The sequence below is a fragment of the Saccopteryx bilineata genome, chromosome X, assembly GCF_036850765.1.
Source record: "Saccopteryx bilineata isolate mSacBil1 chromosome X, mSacBil1_pri_phased_curated, whole genome shotgun sequence".
NCBI lineage: Eukaryota > Metazoa > Chordata > Mammalia > Chiroptera > Emballonuridae > Saccopteryx > Saccopteryx bilineata.
In genome coordinates, this window is record NC_089502.1 from 14381636 (window position 1) to 14409079 (window position 27444).

General features: G+C 37.5%; 1 protein-coding gene across 7 annotated transcripts in view; it reads left to right on the forward strand.

Moving 5' to 3' along the window:
- The window catches only part of ENOX2 (ecto-NOX disulfide-thiol exchanger 2), a 396229-nt gene that overhangs the window by 143949 nt on the left and 224836 nt on the right, over window positions 1-27444 (forward strand). For all 7 annotated transcript variants that reach the window (XM_066249139.1, XM_066249140.1, XM_066249141.1 and 4 more), the window contains one exon: window positions 3674-3817. The gene's annotated coding sequence lies outside the window, so the exon portion shown is untranslated. The remainder of the gene's footprint in view (window positions 1-3673; window positions 3818-27444) is intronic.

Here is a 27444-nt window from a genome sequence, read left to right on the forward strand (position 1 = left end):
AGAAGATGTGGCACATATACACTATGGAATACTACTCAGCCATAAGAAATGATGACATCGGAACATTTACAGCAAAATGGTGGGATCTTGATAACATGATACGAAGCGAAATAAGTAAATCAGAAAAAAACAGGAACTGTATAATTCCATACGTAGGTGGGACATAATAGTGAAACTAAGAGACATTGATAAGAGTGTGGTGGTTACGGGGGGGAGGGGGGAATGGGTGAGGGAAAGGGGAGGGGGAGGGGCACAGAGAGAACAAGATAGAGGGTGACGGAGGACAATCTGACTTTGGGTGGTGGGTATGCAACATAATTGAACGACAAGATAACCTGGACTTGTTATCTTTGAATATATGTATCCTGATTTATTGATGTCACCCCATTAAAAAAATAAAATTATATATAAAAAAAAAAAGAAAAAAAAAAGAAAAAAAAAAGAAAAAGGTACAAACAGCAACAAAAAGTTTTGCTGAGGAAAGCAAGGTATAGCCTTAGGTCAGGATATACCAATTCAGATCAGTCTTTTTACATTGTATATCAACAATTCTATAAATTAAAAATGGAAATTCAAGCCTGACCTGTGGTGGTCCAGTGGATAAAGTGTTGACCTGGAGCACTGAAGTTGCTAGTTCAAAACCCTGGGCTTGCCTGGTCAAGGAACATATGGGAATTGATGCTTCCTGCTCCTCTGCCCCTTCTCTCTCTCTCTCTCTCTCTTCCTCTCTCCCTCTCTCTCTCTCTTTCTCCTCTCTAAAATGAATAAATAAAATCTTAAAATGGAAATTCAAAATTATAATAATAGCAGTTAATATTTATTGAGCATCTGCTATAAGCCAGATTTGATGCAGATTGTTCTACATACATGATTTTATTTTATCCTTTTAATAGTCCCATGAGTTAGGTGCTGCTATTAAGCCTCCTTTTACAGATCACAGCTCTGGCTCTGAAGCTCTTTAAGATACTTAGTTACCTACTTAATAAGCTAGGGAAATGAATTAATATATTATTCTGTAAAAATTATCAAATGCCAAATAAGAAAAAAATCCTTGATTACCATTATTAATCCGGATTTCCTAATCCCTGAGCATTCCTTTTGATCAAGATTTTACCATCCTACAGTATAGTGCTCAAGTAATAAAGATGAATTTGAAATCTAATTATTTTAAGTAATGTTAATATAATCAGCATCCAAACTTTTAGATAGTGGCATTAATTCTTGATTATCAGCTGTCAAGTCTTCAACTACATGAGGTAATAGAATGAGCTGCCTCTCCCTAACCTGTTGAGTATTAATTAATTAATTTAACACTCACATGTAGCAGGCATGGTGCTGGGCACCAGGGATACCGTTATTGTGGCGAGAGAGAAGGAAAGAGATCCTTTTTTTTTTGAGGAGAACTTATAAACTTACAAGGAAAAAGTTTTAATTTACTTAGAATAATAAGATCATCATAATTTAAAAAAATTGTGTTTATGTATGTGTGTATACACACACACACACTATACAAAGTGTTATATATAACACATTTACCTTTGTAACAACCCTGCAATGTTATAAAGCCCCCTTTATACATTATGAAAATTAAGTCTAGGGAAAATTATAAGAATTGCCAAAATCTACCCAGCTAGTAAAGGACAGAGCCAGGATTTGGACCCTGATATATCAGGCTTCGAAGCCATACTGTTTCCTATATACCATTCAATCTTCCATAGAACTTGTCTTTGTTAGTATGATATTGCAAAAAGAAATACCAAGAAAGGTTTGGAATAGTACACTAATCATATTTGACTCTGGACCTACTTAGGTGAAAGAAACATCTTTTTTTTTTACTTTTGTTAATTTTATTTTATTGTGTTAACATGGATTCAAGTGTCTCACTGAATATAACACCCTCATCCCCCACCCCCGTGTCCCTATTTACACCCCCTTTGCCCCCTACCCCTAACACCTTGCCCCTTTCCCTCTGGGACTTGCTATCCTGTTATCTGTATGTGTTATGTATATATAATTTCACTAATCTATTCACCTTCTCCGATCTCATTTCCCCAACCCCCTTCCCTCTGACAACTGTCCCTCTGTTCCCTGTGATCCCACCTCTGCCTCTATTCCATTCCTCAGTTCACTTTGCTCATTAGATTCCACATACAAGTGAGATCATATGATATTTGTCTTTCTCTGCCTGGCTTATTTCACTTAGCATAATAATCTCCTGGTCCATCCATCCTGTTCGCAAAGGCAAGAGATCCTTCTTTTTCATGGCTGCATAGTATTCCATGGTGTATATATAAACATGTAGTGTTATTTGAAAATAGTCTTGGTTGTGATCTGAATGTTTTTTAATATGCAGGAATTGGTGTTTGTTTCTTTAGTTCTAGTTATGTTAGGGATTTAATAGGACATAGATATGATACAGTGAGTGGTGACTTAAGACACAGAAGCATGTTTTCATTATTTCAGTTAGTTGCTCAGATGATGTAAAGGAAGAATATTTGACAAGGTCCAGAAGCCACTTAATTGAGGTGTTTCAAGTAGAGTCTGGTTGTTGAAAAATGGTACTTGTTACCTGGGCTGAAACATTAGTATAGGGATACTTTTTATTTAAAAAAATATTGTAAAGCCATTTTGTTAGAACCCTAGCATTCATTTTACTGAAGCTGGATTGACCATTATCTGACTTGATCCCAAGCTTTTATTGATATTTCACATTACCTCAAGAATTATATCGCTGTGGGTCATAGAAAAATTGAAGATTAAAGATTGAGCAATGGCAGGCCAACCTGATTCCTCTAATAGCAATAGAGAACCAGTGGATAAAAGGCTCAGGAGAGCTCACCTAACATTAAGCTTTAAAAAAGCTTTTGATTCCACATTTCAGGGAGTTTTGATTGAAGCACTTGAAAATCTAGGTGCTGCCGCTGCCAGAGGAGTAGCAAACTATCTCTGCTTGTCCCTGACTCAATCATGTAAGACATAGAGAGTATAAAATGCCTTTTGCCATTTTTTTGTGGTACAATAACTACTAGTAAAGTGACCACGCTTCTGACATCATTTGAAGAGGAAATGATTAGCACTCACCAAACCTGTGTTATAACTCCCCAACACTTCAACTACTAAATAACGACCCTTTGAAAGTTCTATACCTTTGTTTCCTTTTCTTATTTGCTATGTAAATATGGTTTTCTTTCTTGGGAACCACTATATCATCATTGGAAGATACTTTGACATCAGGATAGGCTAATGAGTATATCTCCATCAATTCACCAACTGCTACAATGAAAAAAAAAAGAAAGAAAATGTCTAGATAATCTCAGGAAAATGTGGCTAAACTTTTTCAAAGAGTGGGTCCAGCTATAGCCACATTTAAAGAGGGTCCTATCTCTAAGGGACAAGGTAGAAGATAATTGATAGCTTGTGGCCAAACCTGGTAATTTCCCAGAAACAGGAGGGATCTTACAAATGACAGAGCCACAGTCTTATAAGGCCCTTTATTTTAATTCTTCTTGTCAACAAGTCTGTAAAAATTACAGAGGGCAACTAATTTAAGGAATTCCCTGATTACTCCTAAACTCTTAAGATTTCGAGTTTTCCTCTAGTGGTTTTATAATAAAATCTGGAGACATCCCAGTCCTTAATGGAGTCTGGATTTTGACTTCTTTTTCTTCTTTAGGACTGAACCAGCTGCCCTTTGACCCTGCCAACAACAACGAACCCCTGCAGTTTGGTAGTTCCAGCGGCCCTCTGGTCACAGAAGGCCTCATTGAGAATGGAGGGGAGTCGAGCAAGAAAAGAAAGAGAACAAATACTCCTTCAGGTAAGCTAGGTGTTAATGCACTCTCTTAAGCCAAGTGTTATTGAGTCAACACTTTCCCAGAGCCTAGTATGCGGCAGGCCTTGTGCTAGAATTTGTTGGAACTACAGAAATAAGAGCGTCCCCTGCCTTAAAGGAATTTGAGGTGATATGGGGGACACATACATGAATAAACATCATTGGTGCTGTGGTAAATGTGTAAGAGGAATAAAACAACTATGGGCATCGTGCAACACTTTAAAACAGAAGTAATATTTATAGCTGGCTCTTAAATGGCTAGGCTTGAGACAGGAAGAGATAAGTAAAGAACATCAATTTAGGTAGAAGGAATTGCATGAATGAATGCTTTCGCCCTACCCCGTGTACCCCTGTACACACTATGCCCTTACGTGTTTTATGCCCTCATAGCTTTCTTAGAACAGCTGACAGTCAGATTTTCCTAAACCCTCTATAACAGTTTTTGTGGGAATCCTTCCTCCATTTCATGTGCCATTGGCCTATTCTCATGTTAAAAATCTAAATGAGTGGGAAAGAAATAGAAGAACCAGATCTTAACTGATGTTTTGATATTTTAAAATTTCATCTCTTTGTTTGGCTATTCATTTGAAAATAGTATCCTTAGTATATAGAGACTGATCTGAGAATTTGGGATGGGCCTAACAGACACATTCATGGTGTTTTTGTTTTTGTTTTGTTCTGTAGTTTTTTACTATTACTTTTACATTCAACTTACACCATGAAGCATGTTTACAAACATATAACTTCATACCTGACTCTTAGATCATAGGCCTTTCTGCTTATAAATTAAGATATTTGTTAAATACATGTTTGGAAAACAAAAATATAGTAAAACAGCCCCCTGGAGCCCTCAAGAAAAGAGTGATTCTTAGAGACTATATTTTCTGGACCATTGTTAAAGGCATAATATATAGCCAAGGAACTGGCCTGAGATCTAATCCCAGGCCTATCTCTGTTCGTGGCCTGGTGTTGGTTCCTTAACCTCTCTGAGTTTCACTTTTGACAACAATAAAGCAGAAACAATTTTAAAGCCTACTTCTTTATCTATGAGTCTGTTTCTGTTTTGTTTGTTAGTTTAGTTTGTTCGTTAGATTTCATATATGCATGAAATCATATGGTACTTGTCTCAGGGGAGGGGTGTTGTGGGGCTGGGGTGAAAGGTTGAAGGGATTGAGCCGAAAACAACAAAACAAAAAAAAAACCCTCCTAGACAGAGACAATAGCATGGTGATGACCAGAGGAAAAGTGGGGTGAGGGACATAGAAGAGGATGCAAAGAGAATGAATGGTGATGCAAGGAGACTTGACTTGGGGTGGTGAACACATAATGTAATGTAATGATGATGTATTATAGAATTGTACACCTGAAACCTATATAATTTTACTAAGCAAAGTCACCCCAATAAATTCAATTAAAAATAAAAATAGCTGGGTCAAAAGTTAGTTCCATTTTTAAATTTTTAAGGAAACCCCACGACAGCATGGATGGACCTGGAGACTATTATATTATGCTAAGTGAAATAAGCTAGGCAGAGAAAGACAAATATCAAATACCTCACTCATATGAGGAATCTAATGAACAAAGTGAACTGAGAAATGGAATAGAGGCAGAGGCGGGGTCACAGGGAGCAGAGGGACAGCAGTCAGAGGGTAGGGGGATGAGGGGACAGGATGGGAGAAGGTGAACGGATTAGTGAAACTATATATACATAACAGAGATACAAATAACAGGACAGCAAGTCCTAGTGGGAAGGGGGAGGGTGTTTAGGGGAAGAAGGGCAAGGTGGGTATAAAGGGGGGCATGGGGGTGGGTGGTGAGGAAGTTATATTCGGTGAGACACTTGAATCCATGTTAACACAATAAATTAAAATTAATAAAAAATTTAAAAAATAATAAAATAAAAATAAGGAAAGTAAAACCTATCTCCTAGGATTCTTAGTAGAATTTTGTGAAACTATACAGGTACAGTGCTTAGCATGATATCTGCATATATTAATCACTTAATAATTGTTTTTGTTTTGTTATTATATGATAATATGAACTTCATCTCTTTAAGCCTCAACATTTTTCACATTTTCAGGTTAACCATTATGGCTATGAATCATATGTATGTGTGTATAAACTTCTCTGCCATTTAAAAATAAATTTAATTTTCAATTACACTTTACATACAATATTACATATATTAGTTTCAGGTGTACAACATAGTGGTTAGACATTTATGTATCTTACTAAGTGTTTACCCCACTATAAACTTATCTGCCTTTTAAGGCATATAGTCATTATGATCTAAACTTTGCTTGGTCATTTAAAAGTAAAATTTTAGTCATTAGTTATACTGCACTATAATACTCTATTATAGTTTTCAGGGTTTTTTAATAAATAGAAGTCTTTTAAGTCCACACTAAATTGTCCTAGACTGGTGTTTTTTCTTAATTTATTTAGAGATATTTTACTCATGTCCTGTCACCTTTCTGCAGATTGCAGTCACTTCTGGTTTTCCTTAGCATCCTTTCAAGTAGCTGTCCTTTTTCTCCTAATCAGTTATGAACTTAAAAAAGAATAGCTCTCCAACTTGGTATAATAGATTAGTCTGTTAAATAAGAATTAAATAACCTGTAAGAGAACCTTCTATTGAGAGGGTTATAGAATTTAGGGCATAACTTGAAAACATCTGCGTTGGTTACTGTAAGGCCTTTTTTGATCGCTTACTAGTTTTTCCACTGTGTTCATAAGTGATGTGCTAATTTAGAGTAATACCTCCTGAACTGTAGTTAACTCATGAGGGTGGGGAAAAGGGGTATGCATTAATCTGAACTGTGAGCTAACTTTAAACAATTGCAGTTTTATTTCTAATGATTATTCAGTTAGACCAAAGCATTTGTTGCCTACATAAGATTTTAGCAGTAGATTATGCTATGCTAATCTATAATTAGCCCAATCAATTTGCATTCAAATAATGAATAGGCTAAAGTTCTTAAAAAATAGAATGTTCTTTAAAATAGGTGAAATAGGATGCTGGAAGGCAAAATTAGCTCCCCTGACATATTTTTCACACTGTTTGTTTACTGAACCCTTTTTTTTAAGTACAAGGTAACTAGCCCAGGTTAAATTAGCATAAATTTCAAGTTACTGTAGTTCAAACTAATGAGGTTTTAATATACAGGGAGTCTCTTGTAATTGTTCAGCTGGCAATTTTATGGTATTGTAAAAGTGCAGATAGTTTGTGCAGTGGATAGAGAGTTGACTGGGATACTGAGGACCCAGGTTCGAAAACCCAAGGTCGCTGGTTTGAGCATGGGCTCACCAGTTTGAGTGCAGGGTCGCAGGCTTGAGCACTGGATCATAGATATGACCACATGGTTGCTGGCTTATGCCCAAAGGTCACTGGCTTGAAGCCCAAGGTCACTGGCTTGAGTCCAAGGTCACTAGCTTGAGCAAAGGGTCACTAGCTCTGCTGTAGCCCCCCGGTTAAGGCACATATGAGAAAGCAATCAATAAACAACTAAAGGGCCACATGAAGAATTGATGCTTCTCATTTCTCTCCCTTCCTGTCTGTCCCTTATCTCTCTCTCTCTAAGAGAAATGTGCAGATTGATTTATAATATCTTATAATATTTTCTTCCTATGCAGTGCTAGAATAAAATAAGAGGGAAGATAAATTGTAAGTAGAAATTTCTTTTTACTTTGTCACCATTCCCTGCATCTTGGCAAGGAGGAAAGCTATGGTTGAAAGTCCTTACAGGAGCTTCAAGCTATTTCAGATCTAAGCTGAGATACACATGTAGCCATTACATCACTCAAACCTGTGCCATTATCCCTTTAAATCAAAGCCCTCCTCTCTCTCTCTCTCTCTACCTCTCGCTCTCCTTTCCACACTCCCTCTTCCCACCTCTCTATCATCACTAATTCACTACACATTAACTTTCTTTTTCTTTCTCATCCCCGTTCAACCTCATGGTTTTCAAACTGCCTCTCTTCTTTTATACTAAAAGGGACTTCTTAAAGTTCACCAGTGACCTCCAAATTGTAGAAATAAATCACCTTTTGGCATATCTCAACCACCTTGACCTGTTTGCTTCATTTGATGCTGTTAACAGCCTCTCCATCCTTAAATTATCTCCACCTCAGCCTTCCTTAGCAATACACTTTGCAGAGTCTTCTTCCTTTTGTCTCCAAGCATTCTTTCTCTTTTTCTTCCTACCTCCACTTTATTTTTTTATTTTATTACTTTTTTTGTGTGTGACAGAGACAGAGAGAGGGACAGATAGGGACAGACAGACCGAAAGGGAGAGAGATGAGAAGCATCAATTCCCTACTGCGGCAACCTAGTTTCTCATTGATTGCTTTCTCATATGTGCCTTGACCAGGGGTCTACAGCAGACCAAGTAACCCCTTGCCCAAGCCGGCAACCCTGGGCTCAAGCTGGTGAGCCTTGCTCAAACCAGATGAGCCCACGCTCAAGCTGGCGAGCTCAGGTTTTGAACCTGGGTCCTCTGCGTCCCAGTCCGATGCGCTATCCACAGTCCCTACCTCTACTTTAGATGTACTATTATCCATTTTTATATTTGAAGAAATAAAGATTAAATAATACCCATCTAGCAAGTAGCTTAACCAAGCCTCCAACTCCAAAGCCTATCTCTACTATGTTACAATTATTATGTCTGTAGATATTAGAAATATGGATCCATTACTAAAATGTATATTGAACATTGTTGTCACACTAGGAAAATCTATGTTTGTATGAGAATAAGGTGAGCAGACCTTGGATTTGATCATTTCTAGTATCCTTCTGAACTCTGAATGTATGGCTCTTTCTTTTCAGCTTTTATTTCTGCTTATCACCAAAATAAGTTTTCTATTTCTCTAAATAGGCACTGTGCCCACCTACTTCAGTGCATTGCTTTTGCTAGCATACTGTTTCTCTTCTTTCACCTGTTAAAATCCTGCCCAACTGACAGCACCTAGTACAAGTTCTACCTTCCCCAGGAAGGCTTCTGAATCATCCTTGTTTGAATTGTTCACTTGTATCTCTAAACCCCCTTGATTATTATATTCATATAAATCACTTGACATTGATTTTAGACCACCTTGAACTATTCGGTAAGTGTTCATACAAATATGTCTTAACCTTTCAACTCAGTCATCACCCCTTGCACATAACAGATGCTTAAGAAATTTTGTTGGTTGATCACATGAAGAATTGCTTTTCCTTTCTCTTAATCTTCTCTATTATTCTCTTGTCACTCTCAGCATAGAGCTGTGTTCAAAACTGGGTACTTACTATCTGATGTTGATCAACTAACTACCTCACTTTTTTCTCAAGGTCAAACTTTAGATATTCATATTATATCCTCATAGCAGCTACATATCAAACTTGGTGCTTGTGAAAAGAATACCTAACCCTAATGGGATCTTTGCCTCTTTACTAGGTGAAACTTCATGAATGTCTAAGGGAAACTGATAGGTGGAGTTTGGTGTCCTGTCCCAACTCCTCTGTGAAGTAGATCTGTAATCTGGGTAGATATTACCAAAAACTCTTTCTTTGTGGATCTGGCTGCTTTGCAGTTTTTATCTTAAGGTGAGCTCATAATTCTTCATAGTGTGTTTGCTCTCAAATTTTATAATTTCCCTATGGAAATGTTTCCTCAATGATGCTGCAACTACACAGATTGTCTTAGATTGCAGTGATATCACTCAGACAGACAACACTCTATGGCCAAAGAGTAGATTATTAAACCGTTACCAAATTGTAATTCCAAGTCCCTGTCCAAAAGATTCCAGCTGGATTCTGATTTGATATCCCTTGAATTTTTAGGAATAAGAGATACCAACCCTTTTCTCAGATACTTCCACTAAAGTGGAAGAATCCATGAGGCCAACCAGATGATGACTAAAATTGAATGCATTGTTTTAAGCAACTTCATGGTAAACTAATACTCAAAGAAAGGAAGGTATCAACTCTCTGAAAGAGGGGGCAACTAACCTGGGGATAATTAAGATACCAGAATGATCACCCAGATGTGGTTATAGTCCTATTTCCATTGCCTTCTCTAATAGACCTGTACTAAAAGATAGGTTTTCACTTAAATATGTTATGTTCATTAGTAAGCAGTATTGCCAAAGTTCATGTGAATGACAAATAGTTCAATATGAAAAAAGGGATCTTCAGCCACTTCCTGTTTGCAATCATGATTGAATCCTAAGAGTTCAATATCTGCAGGAAGATCTTTTGATTCAATAATAATTTGCATTGGTGTGGTGATTATTTCTGTTAATATATTTTCATATTAATTTCATTCTAAAGATGAGATGATAATAACCAAAGAGGAGAAGTGAATTTGGCTAAGGTGGACTAGCATCACCAAGAAGCTTATGACATGATAACGTTGGGTTGTATCTAAACTTGATTATAGATCCCTAACTTCTCAAGCTTTCCTTTAGAATTTCTGTAACCAAAATTGAGACTTGACAATATGAAAAACAATGAAGAGTTCCAGCACTGCTAAAGCTAGATTAATAAGAGGACGCGTGAGCCTCCAGAACAGGATGGAGAGTTTTAGTCAGACAGAAGGAAGAACTGTGTCGGAATGAGTTGTCAGGAGAAGTTGTTTAAGCCCACTCGGAAGAAAAATTAAAAAATGAGATTAGCACTCATCTGCCTCAGAGTACTTTGTTTTCTTTCTAACCTAGAAGAGGGACAATGAACAAGGAGTCTTTTCTATAACAATTCCAGCCCTTTGATTTACCTTAGAAACACAAGGCTGATATTTTAACTTCACATGTACTTTGAAGTTCCCAAATTAAAGCATTGATTGTTTTTTAAAGAGAGAAAATGCCACCATTTTTATAATTTGGTGTGTGCTATTTCTAGCATGTCAGCTCAATTATTATACTGCCAAAGGAAAGAAGGGTCTATTATTCCTTTGGATGAAATTAAACTAAAAAGATTAGACTAATAGCCCTACTCAGTTTCTTAAGTCTTTGGGCATATTTATTTGATTACAGTTTCAAGAAATAAAATTATATCTTGATAACCAGATAATTAGAAAGGTATTCTGGCTTCTTTCTTTCTCAGATCTGATAAAAACTCAGTGTGGATTTTTTCATCTTCAAGGATTGTCAGGAGGACAGAAGATTGAGAGTGGCACAAAAAAGCCAGAATAGAAAAGAACGAATACTCTCTCTTAAGTTGCCCCAACTACTGGACTAGCTTTGGACTGATTTTTATGACTTCATTCTTCCTAAGTCTTTAGGCGTTCTTCCCTCAGCTGACATGATATGTAAGTCAGCCTCACATGTTGGTAACATTGAGGCTAGTAGTAGATGTTGAATCCTAGTCTTATAGAATTGGAGGTATTTCGTCTTACTCCATCTTTTTAGAAAATGAAGAAATTGAGACCCAGAGATGAAGCTTGTCTAAAGTCACCTGCTTAATTAGTGACAGAACCAGAGCTAGTTATTACCGAACCTATATAATCCTTTCAAGTTGACTGGCACTGTGGCATATGATTGATCTATTTGAGCTGCAGAAAGTGTATCTCTCACCTAGAGGAGCTGGCTTCCTCTTGCTAATAACGTTACATGATTGTAGCAAGCTAACCAGTGGTATATGTGATCCAATATCTCTTCTCCTTGACACACAGAGGAGGATCCTTTTATCTCAAGCTAGAAAAGGAGTTTGAGACTGGGAAACTATGAGATAATTGTTTTTGTAGATCTGAACTCCAGCAGTTCATGAAATCAAAAAAGAAACTTTTTGTGACACCTGCTTACTTGTCAGGGAAAATTTGTGTCCCCCATCCCAGCTCACCCTTAAAGCCACTCCATCCAAATAAAAAAAATATAATCATGTTTTATCTGTGATTTAAGCTTTGTTTCAAATATTGTCGAGGCTCTCTTTCAATTTCTTGATTTTTAGGTAAAGATTTATCTGAAAATAAATTGTTTTAGGTCAGTAAAACTCAATTTCAGAGTAAGAGGATTCTTAGATTTTGTTTTTGTCTTCTGTTACTTTAGTAAAATTATCAAAGCAACTGTCATTCTTTACCTTGGGACATTCTTTACCTCACCAGCCTTAATAGGAGCAAGAAGTAAAAAGAATACCAAAGATTATGATTTTAGTACTGAATATGCCACTTGTTATTAGTACTTTGAAACTGGGTAAATCACAGAAAACTCTTTTAAAGCCTTAATTTCCACATCTGTTAAGAAGTGTTTTTGAAAACTCAGATACTACTCTTATAGTTACTGTTGCTGCTTGTAAGGGTTTGACAGCATAAGTTCTTTTCTCCTTTCAGTTCTGCATCAAACTGAAAACAAACACAAAAATTCATGTGAAGAAAGTAATGTTATTAGCTTATTAAAAGTGAAACTGAATTGAAGAACATGGCTTGAGGTTAAAGCCTAATGAGGCTTCCTACCATTTCCAGCTCCAAATCTACACCTTGATACCTATGGGGAAGATTGAGTCTGCAGAGAAGACTACTTCCTCGACCAGTGTAATTGAGAGTGATGGCCTGTGTCACAATTCAGTGGGAAGCTAAAAATTAAGAGCAAGATGGGCCTGTGGGTCTGCCACTTAAAAGCAGTACCTGTGCCCTGAATAAGCTCTACTCACTTTGTGAGGGAAAAAGGCTCATCTCAACTCAATGACATTCTGACCTGAGCCCAAATGTAGAAGTTAAGCCATGAGTGAGCACTTATTTTATTCTAATTTTACTTATCAGATTAAATCAATCCTCCTCCTACACCAAGGAGAAAGCAGAGGTGGGTAGAAAGCCCAGAAAAGTTTCTACAGTACTGTCTGTCCTCTCTCAATCCCTCCTCCCCCTGGAATAGTGACAAATGTGACAAGATTCTCCATAGTCCCAACATTTCTGTTTATTTGAAGATTAACATGACTTGATTTTTCAAAGTCCTATCCTTAGAATTCTTTTCAATGAGGGGAAACTAGCAGTGACAGACCATTGTGTGGTACAAATAAATAGGGTTATTCTAATATAAATGTGTTACATTTATATTTTTTACTTCTCCATGTATAAAAATCAAGACAAGCTACAGATGGCGAACCTCAAATCAGCTGATTTACCTCAAAGTAATATCTTACAGTGAATAGATTTTATTTTCATGAATTTCAAGCATGGAAAACCTCTGCTGCCATTTCAGCAATATCATTCACATGGGGTTGCAAACTCTACAAGTCTGTCTTTCTCTTCCATGACACCAAAATGTAATACGTAATTAAAACACTTGATTACTACTACAACTAGTAGCTAATATTATGGAACACCTACTGTCTATCAGACAATGTATTAATTTTATTTTCATAGGAACTCTACGATTATTATGATGAGACTTGAATATGGACACTAAGTAATTTGTCCAAATAATAAGTACAGGAAATGAGATCCAACCCAGGCAGACCAGCTGTAAAGTCAGTGTTCATAATCAGTTGAATCGGAATGGAAATTTGGGAGAAAGCAGGCATCACTCTTATTTAGAGGCACCTCAAATGATTCCAACCTGCAGCCAAGCTTAAAACCAGTACAACAATCCCTGCTGTATCAGAGGAAGTAGGCATACCTAGACACTGTTGTTAAGAATATTAGCTGTTTGTAGTAGTCTGTGGCTGAGTGTGTCCAGAGTCTTCTGTCCTACCAGTGGAAAGTGAAGTGGTTGTGTAAATGTTGACCACTCTAGGTATTTAACCCAGGGAAAAGAGATTGCCTAATTTACCATTTTCTCTTTCTCATTCTATTTCCTGGTATCCATTTATTATTTATTGAAATAAAACCATGATAATAAAATTTTCTCTTATAACAGGCTAGGAGTTTTATGATTTTCTGGGGTTTTTTTTAATTTTTAATTTTCTTGATAATGTGAGTTATTCAGTTTAAGCCATGCAAATTGTAGTATTTCAAATTGAACAATTGCTTGTGTTACACAGTTAATTTTAAAATACTTTTCTTATTCTTCATTTGAATTTTAAGCAAAACAATTTTCATGTGCAAGCTGGTTTATGGAATGTGGTGAGCGATGCTGGTGAGACTACCACAGAAAGACCAGAGCAATATGTCTGACTGCTGAAATGGAATGTACTATCTTGGGGGTGGGGAAGCTTCTAGCAGGTGGAATTCCCTAGTTACAGTCACTTTCTCCTGAATACTATATTCAACAACAGTACAGGAGTAGCAGCTTTTATTAAATATTGATTGAATGCCAACCACTATAACCAAATGCTTTACATATATAAATTAAGCAGACTTCACAACCAATCTATAAAATAGATACCATTTTCTTCTTTGTTTATAGATAAGAAAACTGAGGCCTGGAAAACTTTGTAAACTTCTCCAGGCTACAGCTAGTAAGTAGTGGAACAGGACTTTAAAAATGGGAGACAACATAACATAGGTCAGACCATGTGCTCAGAATTCTGACTGTGACCATAGGCAAGTTTTTGTAGCTCTTTGAGCCTCAGTTTCCTCATCTGTAAAATAGAAAAATAATAATTCTAACTGTACAGGTTGTTTAGGGATTAAGTAAGAAAATGAATAAATAGGTCTTAATGCGTGGTGTTCTTTTCTTCAATTAATATTTGTTTAGTCTTAATAAGTGTGAAGCATTCTGATAGGCATTAAGAGGACAGCTGTGGCTTGACCAGGCACTGGTGCAGTGGATAGAGCATTGGACTGGGACATGGAGGACCCAGATTAGAAACCCAGAGGTCGCTGGCTTGAGTGCAGGCTCATCTGGTTTGAGCAAGCTTCACCAGCTTAAGCCCAAGGTCACTGGCTTGAGCAAGGGGTTACTCGGTCTGCTGAAGGCCTGTGGTCAAGGCACATATGAGAAAGCAATCAATGAACAACAAAGAATTGATGCTTCTCATCTCTCTCCCTTCCTGTCTGTCTGTCCCTCTCTCCATCTCTCTCTTTCTCTGTCACTCTCTCCCTCCCTGTCTGTCTGTCCCTCTCTCCATCTCTCTCTTTCTCTGTCACACACACACAAAAAAAGAGGACAACTTTGAATAAGAAAATTTCCAACCCTAGCCTTGTGACACTCACAGTCTAGTGAAGAAGACAATTATTTAGCAAACAATTATTTGCACTTATACCAAGTGCAATGAAAGAGTAACTACTTCTAGTGAATCCTCAGTAAATAAGAGCAAATATTTACTGAGAGGCTGTTATGTGCTGGGCACAATGTGAAGTAAGGTATTGAGCACAAGTGCACAATTGGATGAAAAGTGGACCATTTTCGGCCTGACCTGTGGTGGCACAGTGGATAAAGCATCGACCTGGAAATGCTGAGGTCGCCGGTTCAAAACCCTGGGCTTGCCTGGTCGAGACACATATGGGAGTTGATGCTTCCAGCTCCTCCCCCTTCTCTCTCTTTGTCTCTCTTCTCTCTCTCTGTCTCTCCCTCTCCTCTCTAAAATGAATAAATAAAAAAAAAGAAAAGTGGACCATTTTCATGGAATTTGATTTCAGATCAGGGTGAGGTTAACAAAGATATCTTTGCTCCTCTAGTTAAAGAAGCTTTGGGTGGAGAGCAGGGAAGTGCTTGGTTGTATTCACTTAGAAGAGGAAAGATCAAGTTGAAAATCTACCTTCTTTCTCCTAAACTAATTCCTGAACATCATTTGAGTTATTTAATGTGAGGGGCATCCCCTGGATGAGTGGCCTTCATATTTGGCAAGATAGAGATTTTAAGAAGCACAGGAACCAGGCTTTCCCTCTGAGATGAATGCAAAGATCTGAATTTGCTTCAGAGCTTATCATAAAGTCTGAAAAACAACAAGTCATAACTACATATTCTTTTCACATGCTGATTTAAATATCATCCCATACAAATCTAGTGGTTCTACTGGCAAGCTATTGTTGAATTTGGCCATTTTCATTCATCTCCATAATTACTCTTACCTAGGCTGAACAAGCAGAGAAGCACTGACTAATGTATCCTAAATTATCTCAGTAGTATAACCGAAAGATTTTAGCTTCTCCTGATTTTTTGACAGGTCTTTGTTAAGCAGTTCTTATCAACCTTAGGTGTGTGCAGAGAATACTAAAGATCTTCCAGGCTGGGGCTTGCCACTAATTAAAACCATTGTCCTTTATAGCATAGGGACTCTAGTCAACAATATTGTAATAACTATGCACAGTGTCAGGTAGGTACTAGATTTATCAGAGGAATCACTTCATAAATTATATAAATGTCTAACCACTATGATGTACATATGAAACTAATATACTATTGTGTGTCAACTATTATTGAACAAAAACAATTATTGTGCTTTGCTAGAGGGTGTCACTCTCTCTCTGTGGTATACCTTGCAAAAAGCAAGATCCTTTTCACTTTTTGTCCTTCTGGACAGCTTTGTGTTGAAGCTCAGACTGCCCAGAAGTATTCTCTGTCTTTTTGTTTTTACAGGTTAAAATTTTTCATTATAGTTGGTGTATAATATTATATTAGTTTCAGATGTACAACCCCATGATTAGAAATTTATATAACTTTTGAAGTGATTGTCCCAATAAATCTAGTACCCTTCTGGTACCATATATAGATATTATATTATTGACTGTTTCCTGTACTATATTTTATATCCCCATCACTATTCTGTAACTACCAATATGTACTTGTAATCCCTTCACCTTTTTCACACATCCCCCCAATCCCGCTCCTATCTGTAAACTGTCAAAATGTTCTCTGTGTCTATGAGTCTGTTTCTGTCCTTGTTTATTTTGTTCTTTAGATTCCATATATAAGTGAAATGACCTGGCATTTGTCTTTCGCTGACTGAATTCCTTCACTTAATATAATACCTACCCTTTAGGTCCAGCCATGTTGTTGTAGATGGTAAGATTTCCTTCTTTTTTATGGCTGAGATATATTTCATTTTATATATGTACCACTTTTTCTTTAACCATTCATCTATTGGTGAATATTTAGGTTGCTTCCATATCTTGGCTATTTCAAATATTTCTTCAGTGAGCATATGGATATATATACATTTTTTTTTATTTAGTGTTTTGGGTTTTTAGATAAATATCCAGAAGTGGAGTTACTAGGCCCTTTGTCTCTTGTTAAAGAGTATTTTAAAACCTATTTTGTGTGGTATAACTATTATTACCCCAGCTTTTTTTTTTGTTTCAGTTTTTATAAAATATATTTTTTCATCCCTTTATTTTCAGTCTGTGTGGGTACCTTTCTATCTGAAGTAAGTCTCTTGTAGACAGCATATGTAAGGGTATTTTTTGTTATCCATTTAATCACCATATGTCTTTTGGTTGGAGCATTTAAATCATTTGTATTTAAAATAATTATTAGTTGATATGTATTTACTGCCATTTTATTCATATTTTGATTTCTCCTTCTTAAAGAAGATTCCTTAACATGTCTATTAATAGCAGCTTGGTGGTGATGAACTCCTTTAGCTTTTTCTTTTCTGGGAAGCTCTTAATCTGTGCTTCAATTCTAAATGATAACTTTTATGGGTAGATTAATCTTGGTTGTAGGTCCTTGCTTTTCATAATTTTGAATATTTTATGCCAATCTCTTCTGGCCTGCAAAGTTTCTGTTGAGAAATCAGCTGAAAGTCTTATGGGAGCTTCCCTGTAAGTAACTTACTATATTTCTCCTGCTGCTTTTGAGATCCTCTCTTTGTCTTGAACCATTTGTATTTAATTGTGATATGTCTTGGTGTACATCTCTTTGGGTTCACTGTGTTTGGGTCTCTCTACACTTCATGGACTTGCATGTTTATTTCCTTCACCAGGTTAGGGGAAGTTTTCTATCATTATTTTTTCAAGTAGGTTTTCTTATTTTTTTTTTTTTGTATTTTTCTGAAGTTAGAAATGGGGAGGCAGTCAGACAGACTCCTGCATGTGCCCCACCGGGATCTACCAGGCACGCCCACCAGGGGGCAATGCTCTGCCCATCTGGGGCATTGCTCTGTTGCAACCAGAGCCATTCTAGCACCTGAGGCAGAGGCCCTGGAGCCATCCCCAGAGCCTGGGCCATCTTTGCTCCAATGGAGCCTCACTGCGGGAGGGGAAGAGAGAGACAGAGAGGAAGGAGAGGGGGAGGGGTGGAGAAGCAGATGTGCGCTTCTCCTGTGTGCTATGGCCAGGAATCGAACCCGGGACTCCTGCACGCCAGGCTGATGCTCTACCACTGAGCCAACCGGCCAGGGCCTCAAGTAGGTTTTCAATTTCTTGCTCTCTCTCTTCTCTTTCTGGTACCCCTATGATGCAAATGATATTCTTGAAGTTATTCCAGAAGCTCCATATATTACTCTCATTTTTTATGGATTCTTTTTTCTTTGTGATTTTCTAATTGTTTTCTGCTTCCTTATCTTCCAAATGACTGATTTTATTATCAGCTTGATCTACTCTACTGTTGATTTTCTGTAATTTATTCTTTATTTCATTTAGTATATCCTTCATTTCTGCCTGGTTCTTTTTTATGGTTTCCATGTCCTGTTTTATGCTGTTGAAGTTCTCACTAAGTTCCTTGGGCATCCTTGTAACCTTCCTTTTTCAAACTCTGTATCTGGTAGTTTGCTTCCATTTCATTTAGTTCTTTTTCTGGAGTTTTGTCCAGTTCTTTCATTTGAGACTTGTTTCTTTGTCTCCTTGTTTTGGCTGCTGCCCTGTATTTGTTTCTATGTATTAGGTAGAGCTGCTGCATCTCCCAGACTTTGTTGACTAGCCTTATGTAGTAGGTGTCCTCTAAGGCCCCCAGGCTGGGTGCTCCAGGTGTGACCCTTGTGTAGGTTGTGTGCACTGTTCTGTTGTGGTTGAGCCTTGATTGCTGTTGGCACATCATTGTGGATTGGATGAGGGGGTTGATGCCAGGCTAGTTGGCTGGAAGGAACAGCTTTGACTGCAGTGGAGGAACTGCTGTGTAGAGGCTGACCCCATGGAGTAGGACTTGCTTCAGTAGGGCTGTGGTGCTTTCTGAGTCAATCCTTTGAGTGTCACTCATGGACATGATTTGGCTATAATCCAGTTTGGTCAAAAGCTATCCACTAGGTTCACTGACTCTAAGACCTGACAGTTGCAAACTCAGCCACCACCTGTGCCCTGCCTGGGCCACCTATTATAAGCTACAGAGTGATCTGTAAATGGCTGCTATTTGTGCTGGGCATGGTGGTAGCTAGAAGAGACCAAGCTGCAAACTGAGGCTGAATGCAGCTGGTGCCAGGCCTGGAGCCACTTAGCAAGAGGTATGTGTTACAAAGAGAGGTCAGATACTGCTTGTTTGAGAGGTTTTAGAAAAGTTTGAAGCATGAGCCAAGAGAAGCCATGTATTTTGTGGCAACAATGAACTCCCCGGAGACCAGATGAAATACTCCAAGGGGCCGAGGGGAAGCAACAGCCCTGGTCCGCAGACTGAAGGACTGAAGCCCCATCCCCAGCCTCACTCAGATATTTATTAGCCACCACAAATAATTCAAGGAGACAAACATCAGAAGTTTCCACGGGGTTGAAGTAAAAGACAAGGAAAATGCAGACTGCTAATCTCTATTCTGAGAGCCTAAACAATTCTTTTTTTTTTTTTTTTACTGAACTGATTTTTATTTTTCTCCCAAGATACATAGCCAGTAAAACCAATAGAATTGTTGATCTTATTACTTTTTTATTTTTAAATAATTTTATTTTTTTAATGGGGTGACATCAATAAATCAGGATACATATATTCAAAGATAACAAGTCCAGGGTATCTTGTCGTTCAATCATGTTGCATACCCATCACCCAAAGTCAGATTGTCCTCCGTCACCCTCTATCTTGTTCTCTCTGTGCCCCTCCCCCTCCCCCTTTCCCTCTCCCATTCCCCCCCCCCGTAACCACCACACCCTTATCAATGTCTCTCAGTTTCACTTTTATGTCCCACCTACGTATGGAATAAACAATTCTGTTGTTGAATCTCATCCCGTTGTTTTGCTGTTTTCAGCACAGGGTCAGAGAGATCTCTGGACTCTTGTTTGCTCAGGGTTTTTGCTCTAGGATGCCTTGCTTTCTCTAATTGTTTTCCTAACTCTGCATTGTCTTCATAGCATATTCCTACACATTTATATGGAAAAGCCACTTGAAATGGCTCAGGTAGGCCCACAAGTTGCCTGGGGCAAGGTCTCAGGGAATCACCAGAGTGGGGCAAATAGTGTTAGCCAGTTTGGTGCAGACTCATTTATGGCACCAGCCTGCTAGCTCTGTAGGGAGAGAGATCAGCAAAGGAACAATGGACTCTGCCAGAACTTCTCTCTAGAAGAAAGATGCCCCTCCAGTCCTCATCTTGAAGACATACGATTCAGTTCTTCCCTTTGTGTTCCTGGCACCTTTTGGGATGTTGCTCCAGTGCTATAGCTCAGGTCAAGTGAATCTGAGTGAGTCTGTATTTAAACCCTTTAAGAGGAACACATAGGACTCCAAAAGCCCTCCTTCTCACTCAGCCACACCCTGGATTTTAAAATAAGAAGTTATGGTGACTTTTTCCTGGCCCTGAAACGCTGGGCTGGGAGTTCTGATGTGGTTCTTGGGCCCCTCGTGCCTTAGGGGTGACCTTTGCGACTGAGGTATCCCTCCTAGCTTTTTTTTTCTTTTCCACTTTTTTATTTATTTATATAAATGATAGTCAATTTATTATTATGAATTTATTTTAGAGAGACAGAGAAAGGGAGGGGGAGAAAGAGAAGGAAAGGGAGAGAAGCATTTGCTCTTCTACTTAGTTGCACTCAATTGGTCACTTCCCATATGTACCCTGACCAGTGATTGAGCCTGCAACCTTGGTGTTTCAGATGACCTAACCAACAAGGGCATCCTCCTGGTTTTTAACCATACATGTGTGTCTGAGACCAGCCATTCCTACCAATCTCAATGAGGCTTCTTCTTTATATCCTTAGAAATAGGACTTCTGTTCAGCTAGATTTCAGACATTCTTATGATGGTTGTGCTGTAATTTAGTTGTAATATTGATGCTTTGTGAGAGGTTCTGAGTACCGTGTTTACCTACACTGCCATCTTGATCAGAACTTGTTCTCTGTCTTGATTAGAAAGAGTCAAGTAAAGGTAGCTAAGGCACTTGATTTTCTTCCTGCCTTTACTCTGGGCCCGTAGCTGCTGAAGTTCATTGTGACTTAGGACTGGAAGCATCAGTAACTAAAAGTCTGTTCTACATTAACTCTGTGAAGAAGGCCCCATTACTACTCTCATTTTACACATGAGGTAATGGACTTTCATGGGCTTAATGGCTTGTGCAAGAATAGCCAGCTAATAAGCTATGCAAACTTACGTTTTTAGATGATGGGTCCTGTGAACCATGCCCAGGACTTTCTAAGGTTTCTGAAAAAGGCAGTGATATGATCTGTGCTATACTTTCAAAAGATACTCTAATCAAAGAGGTTTTTTATGTATTGTAAAGGGGCAGAACTAGAGATACAACGACAAAATTGAAGACTTTTGAAATAGCCCAGTGAAGGTAAATATGGGCCTGAATCAGTATTATGGGAGTGAGAATGGAGAAAATGGGATATATAAAAGAAATTTATGGAGGTAAATCATCTTAAACTGTTATGGTTTAAGGAGTCAGAAAGCCTAGAAATGAAAATGATTGGGCCTAGGTATCTTTCAACAGAATATAGTTATCCTAACTTTTACACATGAATCAGCTGTGATTCAGCTCAGGTGATTTATCTAAGGTCCCAAATTAGCTTAGACAGAAAGAAGCTGGAACTCAGAGCTCCTTCTCGGTATGGTCCTCTAAAGCATGGTGTCTCCCAAATCTGTTTTTTGTTTTATTTTTTAAACAATAGTCTATTTAAGTACATAAAAATGCACATTCATGTGTACACCAATGAATTTTGCCAAGTATCATGCTTCTGTAACCCGCACCTGAGAAAAGGCACAGATCATTTTGGGTACCCCAGAAGACCCTTGTACCCTTTTCCAATCACTTACTTCCTCACTAAAGATAACTTCTGCCCTGACTTTATCTCCTTTAGTTTAATAACTGCCCTGTTGGCCATGTCAGAAGTTCAGAAGTTTACTATTGGGATCCTCCCTTTGACGATATTTGAAGTATTCTTATCTTTTGGCTGTCACAAACAATCCTCTAAAGAGCATCAGTGAACATACTTCTCTCTAAAAGTGAGCAAGTATTACTATAGAATAAAGCCCCTGAAATAGGATTGCAGAGTTGACATGTTAAGAACTGTCATTTTGATGACTAAATAACTATAATGACTTCTACAAAAGCTTCACCAAGTTAAATGCACAGCCTCAGTGTTGAGAGAGCCATTCCTTGTCTTCTTTCCAGCATGTAATATCGTAAGTCCTATTAACTTTTTGCCCATTGGATGAGTGAGAAAGTGTAGGTCCTTATTACTTTGATTTGTATTTCTCAAATGAATAATGAGTTTAGAGCATTTTTCCAAAATTTTTTGGTCTTTGTATTTCTTTTATAAATTGTTTGTGATAACATTTGCCCATTTTTCTATGGTTGTCTTCTAATTTTGGATTCGTAAGGGTTCTTTTTATGTCATTAAAATTAATCCTTTTGTTTGTTTGTTTTGTTAAATGTGTGGCAAATATTTCCCCATGCATTTAAACATTGTTTATGTTATGTTCTTTCACATCAAATTTAATTTTTACTTATTACTCTGCTTTAGATTCTCTTCTCCTTCCTCTTAAGTATGAAAAACCATATATTCTGGATTTTTCAAGACAGCCTACTACATGCTCTATTCCATCATTTCCCAAAATAAAAGTCTATATGTTAAATCATGATTTCCCTATTGTCAAGTCAGAAATTTAGTCATCCCACTTATAGTAGTTGACAGTGCAGATCTTGATCTGTTTTCAGACAGGTCCTCTTTGAGGGAAAAATCTGGTAGCAAGACCCACGTGTCCTGTAGCTGTGAAATCTGGTATGTGCTAATGGGAATGTAATTAAGGTGTAAGCCCTAGTGATTTTCAAAAACGTGTACCCAGCTATCTTCTGCTCTGATACTCAGACAGTTTAGGCTCTTTGGAATGTTTGGTTACTACTTGAAAGCATTTGGTTACACAAAAGTAGGTGTGGAAAAGTTTTGCCTGGTGTATGTAAAGGAAAGTGTCACTTTTTTAGTCACCTGGAAAAATCTCTTAAATTCCCATCCATATTCTTTAGGGCTTCAAAAATTGGTTATATCTAAGAAAGTAAAATCTTGATAATCATATTTTTAAAGCTGCCAAGTTAGTGTTTAGCCTATTCATGCAACCAATTTAAAACATTCTTAGAAGTGGACAATTGCAAACAAATAATATGCTAATACATTTATTCAGTAAACATTTATTGGATATCTACTGTGTGTCAGATGATATTGAATAGAAGGGTAGGTTAATATACTAATTTCTAGTAGAAATTGAGAGATGAATAAGTCCTTGCTCTTGTCTACAAGATGGTTACATCTAGTAAATGGAAATTATTCCATTCCTTTGATGAAAAATACATCACTAGAAATCTTTTTGAAAACAACCATGTGTGTTCATTTTTAGTTAGAATTAATTCTGAGTTAGCTTGAAAGCAATAAAACCAAATTCAGATTCACACAATCAGTACCAATGTCTGTTTCCTGGTGTGTGTGTGTGTGTGTGTGTGTGTGTGTGTGTGTGTTTGTTTTACTCTCAGGATCCTATTATCATACTCTGTTTTCAGTAAAAGCTGGTATGAACATTCTAGAATACAAAAGGATGCCTTGTACTCTGCCAAAATTTCCTTTGTACAAGTGTCAGTGACACCTTTAGGATATGTTGAAAATGATCTTGGTTTAGATTGATGGTTAATTAGATGTTAAAAATAAGAGAAAACAGTAATGTAGGGACTTTAAAAGTCCTTAAGCTTTCAATGTCATAAGGACATGACACATTTTCCACTAACATATATTCTGGGGTAAAAATGGGCTTCCTGTTGCATACTGAACATGGCTTGAGAAGAAAATGCTTCCCATAGATTATAAAATGGACAGTGTTGTATTTTTAAAATGAATTCAGTAACATTTGCTCTCATAATTAGATGTCATAGAACTTCTTGCTGAATGTAAACTTTCATTTTTGTGTGTGTGCAGTTTAAAAATTTCTTAAAAGTAGGTCAGTTTAGAAATGTATATAAATTTTAGAATGATCACTTCCCCCCCACACTTTACCTCCTCACCTCCATCCAAGCTCTACTTGAAGATTAGACCCAGTGTGTAAAAACTTCCAGGATAGCTCTGCAACTTGGAATTTAATTTCTCTGCACACTGCCCTCCCCATAGCACACATATTCACACCACTTCTCACAAATATTCTTTGAAGGGATCAGCATGCCTTTGCTTCCAAGAAATCTCCTGAGTTATTTTTGCAAATTAGCAGCAGCCCAGTAATCTTCTCCACTTCCTGTGGAGTAGGTGCACTAGTCTTTTAGGTTCCCTTGGCCACTTTTGGCTAGTTTTCTTCCAAGATAAGAATTTATAGCCCTGAGGACCTCCAGATGATCCAAACTACCCCCATAAGATGGGGCATTCACATTATACTGAAAGCTTAGTTAGTAATAAGAACAGAATCCAATCACACAGTGGATATTGGGGAAAAGGGGTAATCTAGTATGAAAATGGGGTCACTTAAGAGATAGCTGGTCCAGTGGTTCTCAACCAACATGCCTGAGGGATGCTTCCACATGCATTTGTATCTGTTTGGCACTAAAACAGTGATCCTTGTGAGGGTATGGTAGTGCTTGAAGCAGGTATTCCTCCTATAGTGGCTTCTACAAATGTATTTCCCGTTTGAAGGGCATATGTATAGTTTTAAAAACTGCCATCTCCCCCAGATTTAACTGAACTAAGTTTCCAAATATCATGCAACAGTTCAGTGGCAGAACTGTGAATTGATCACAAATCTGGACTCCATATGCTCTCTTGTTCACTGTTCTCTGCTATGGAACAAAGAGAGAGAAAGATAAAGAACAAGGAAGAAAAGGAAGGAAGGAAGGAAGGGAAACAGAATAAAACAAAGAAAAAGAAAAAGAAAGAAATAGAAAGAGATAAAGAGAGATAGAAAGAAAAAGAAATAGAAAGATAAACAGAGAAAGAAAGAGAAAGAGATAGAAAGAGTTAGAGAAAGAGAAGGAAGGGAGGGAGGGAAGGAGGGAGGAAAGGAAAGAAAAGGAAAGGAAAGAAAGGAAAGGAAAGGAAAGGAAAGGAAAGGAAAGGAAAGGAAAGGAAAGGAAAGAGGGAGGGAGGGAGGGAGGGAGGGAGGAAGGAAGGAAGGAAGGAAGGAAGGAAGGAAGGAAGAAGGAAGGAAGGAAGGAAGGAAGGAAGGAAGGAAAGAAGGAGAAAAAAGGAAAGAAAGAGAAAAGAAAAGAAAGAAAAAGAAAAGAGAAAAAAGAAAACAAAGGAAAACAACTTCCTGTAATGATGTGCCTGATTCCACTATCACTTAGTACCCAAAATGATTCAAATAATCTGGACTCTTGATATCAGATTCCAACCAGACAACTTTTAAACCTCATCTCCTACAAGCCACCCTCACTGGAGCCTTGTTACAGCAGCCCTGGACTTCTTGACACACCATGCCCTTTGCTTTCAAACCATTCCCTCTTCCCAGAATATCCTCTTTCTCTTAGCCAAAGTCCAATTTGCTCCCCACAATGAAAACTATTTATCACAGTGCTCGGTAATTCATGTCCATTCCAAGATATCTGCAAGTAGTAGCTCTGGGCTAAATTTATATGCATTAAACTTCCACAATTTTCATTTTATTTGAAGGAAAACATTGTCAGGTCCCAGTTCCAACATGGGCACCTGTACCATTGAACTTACCCTGATCTCCCAGTCTGCATTAAATTATTTCTCCAGTGTTCAAATTGTCATTTTGTAATTCCCCTTGTAGCACTTATTATTTTTGTTACATTATAGAAGTTTATATATGCATGTATATTACACTAAGCTAGAGTGTCAGTTTTCCAGTAACAGAAGCCCTTTACTCTTCATTCATTCATTCATTCATTCATTCATTCATTTTATAAATACTGATCACATAGCTTTTATGTGCTAAGCACTATTTTAGGTGATAGACATAAGGCACTAATAAAACAATGTCTGTCCCTGCCTTCATGGACCATACATTCTAATGAGTGAGACAGATAATAAACAAATAAATAGATACATAAGTTCAGGTTCTTACTTACCTTAACAGTGATAATAATAACACAGCAGGTTAAGGGTATACAGAATGAACAAGGGCTGCAATTTAGATAGGATGGTCAGGAAAAAACTGAATAGGTAATCTTTGAATAAGAGACCTTGTCTTTTCTTTACACCACTACCCCCAATCCTACCTCAAACCATTGAGTAGCTAGTACAGAACTTGGTATATAGTTTACTGCCTTTAATAATTACTGACTTTCACTTTACATCTTTATGAGGTAGTAGGGTAAGTAATTTTCTGTCACCTTATATTTGTTCCTCTTTACTTCCTTCCCCCCACCCGCCACCCACATCCCACTCTACCTGGTAACCACTTCACTTTTATCTATGTCCATAAATCTCAGTTTTATATCCCACCTATGTATGAAATCATACATAGCTTCTTCTGATGTACTTAGCTTCTTCTGATGTACTTATTTCACTTATAATGTTCTCAAGGTCCATCCATGTTGTCCTAAATGTCACTATGTCATCATTTCCTGAGTAGTATTCTATTGTATATATGTACCACATCTTCTTTATCCAATCCTCCATCAAGGGACGCTTTGGTTGTTTCCATGTCTTGGCCACTATGAATAATGCTGCAATGAACATGGGGATGCATGTGTTGAGATGCCTAACTCTATGGATTTTTCTGATTCTCTTTTCAGTTCTATCAGCTTTTGTTAGACACATTTTGCAGCACTTTTGTTTGGTGCATATACATTTGGGATTACTGTATCTTCTTAGTGACTTGACATGCTTATCATTATATAGTCTCCCCTCATAATCCTAGAAAATTTATTTTCTCTGAAGTCTACTTTATCTTATCTTAATATAACCACTCACTTTTCTTTGGTTAATGTGCACTCATATTCTTGATGACTGCATTCCTTCTTTCTTCTTGATATTCTAAGATTTCCTCTTTTATACTTTCTTTTCTGTGTAGGGAACATCCTTAGCTACCCCTTTACAAGTAGTCTACTGAAGACAAATTCTGTTAGTTTATCTCCATCTGAGAAAGTTTTTATTTCTCCTTCATTCTTAAAAAATATTTTCACTGGATATAGGCTTCTGGGTTGATAGTTCTTTTCTTTCAGAACCTGAAAAAAATATTGTGTTACTTCTTTCTGCCTCTATGGTTTGCGATCCAAATATGCTGTCATGTTAATTCTTTTCCCCTGTAGGTAAGGTGTTGTTTTCAGTATCTTCTTTCAAGGTTTCTTATTTTTGGTCTTTTGTTTTCAGAAATTCAATTATGATGTGTCTTGGTATTTCTTTCAGTCTATCATGTTTGGAGTTTGCTTACTTCTTGAAGTTGTAAGTTTCTGTCTCTTGCCAAATTTGGGAAGATTTCAGACATTAGTTCTTTGGGTACTTTTCAACCCTACAATCTCCTTCTTGAATTTTAAT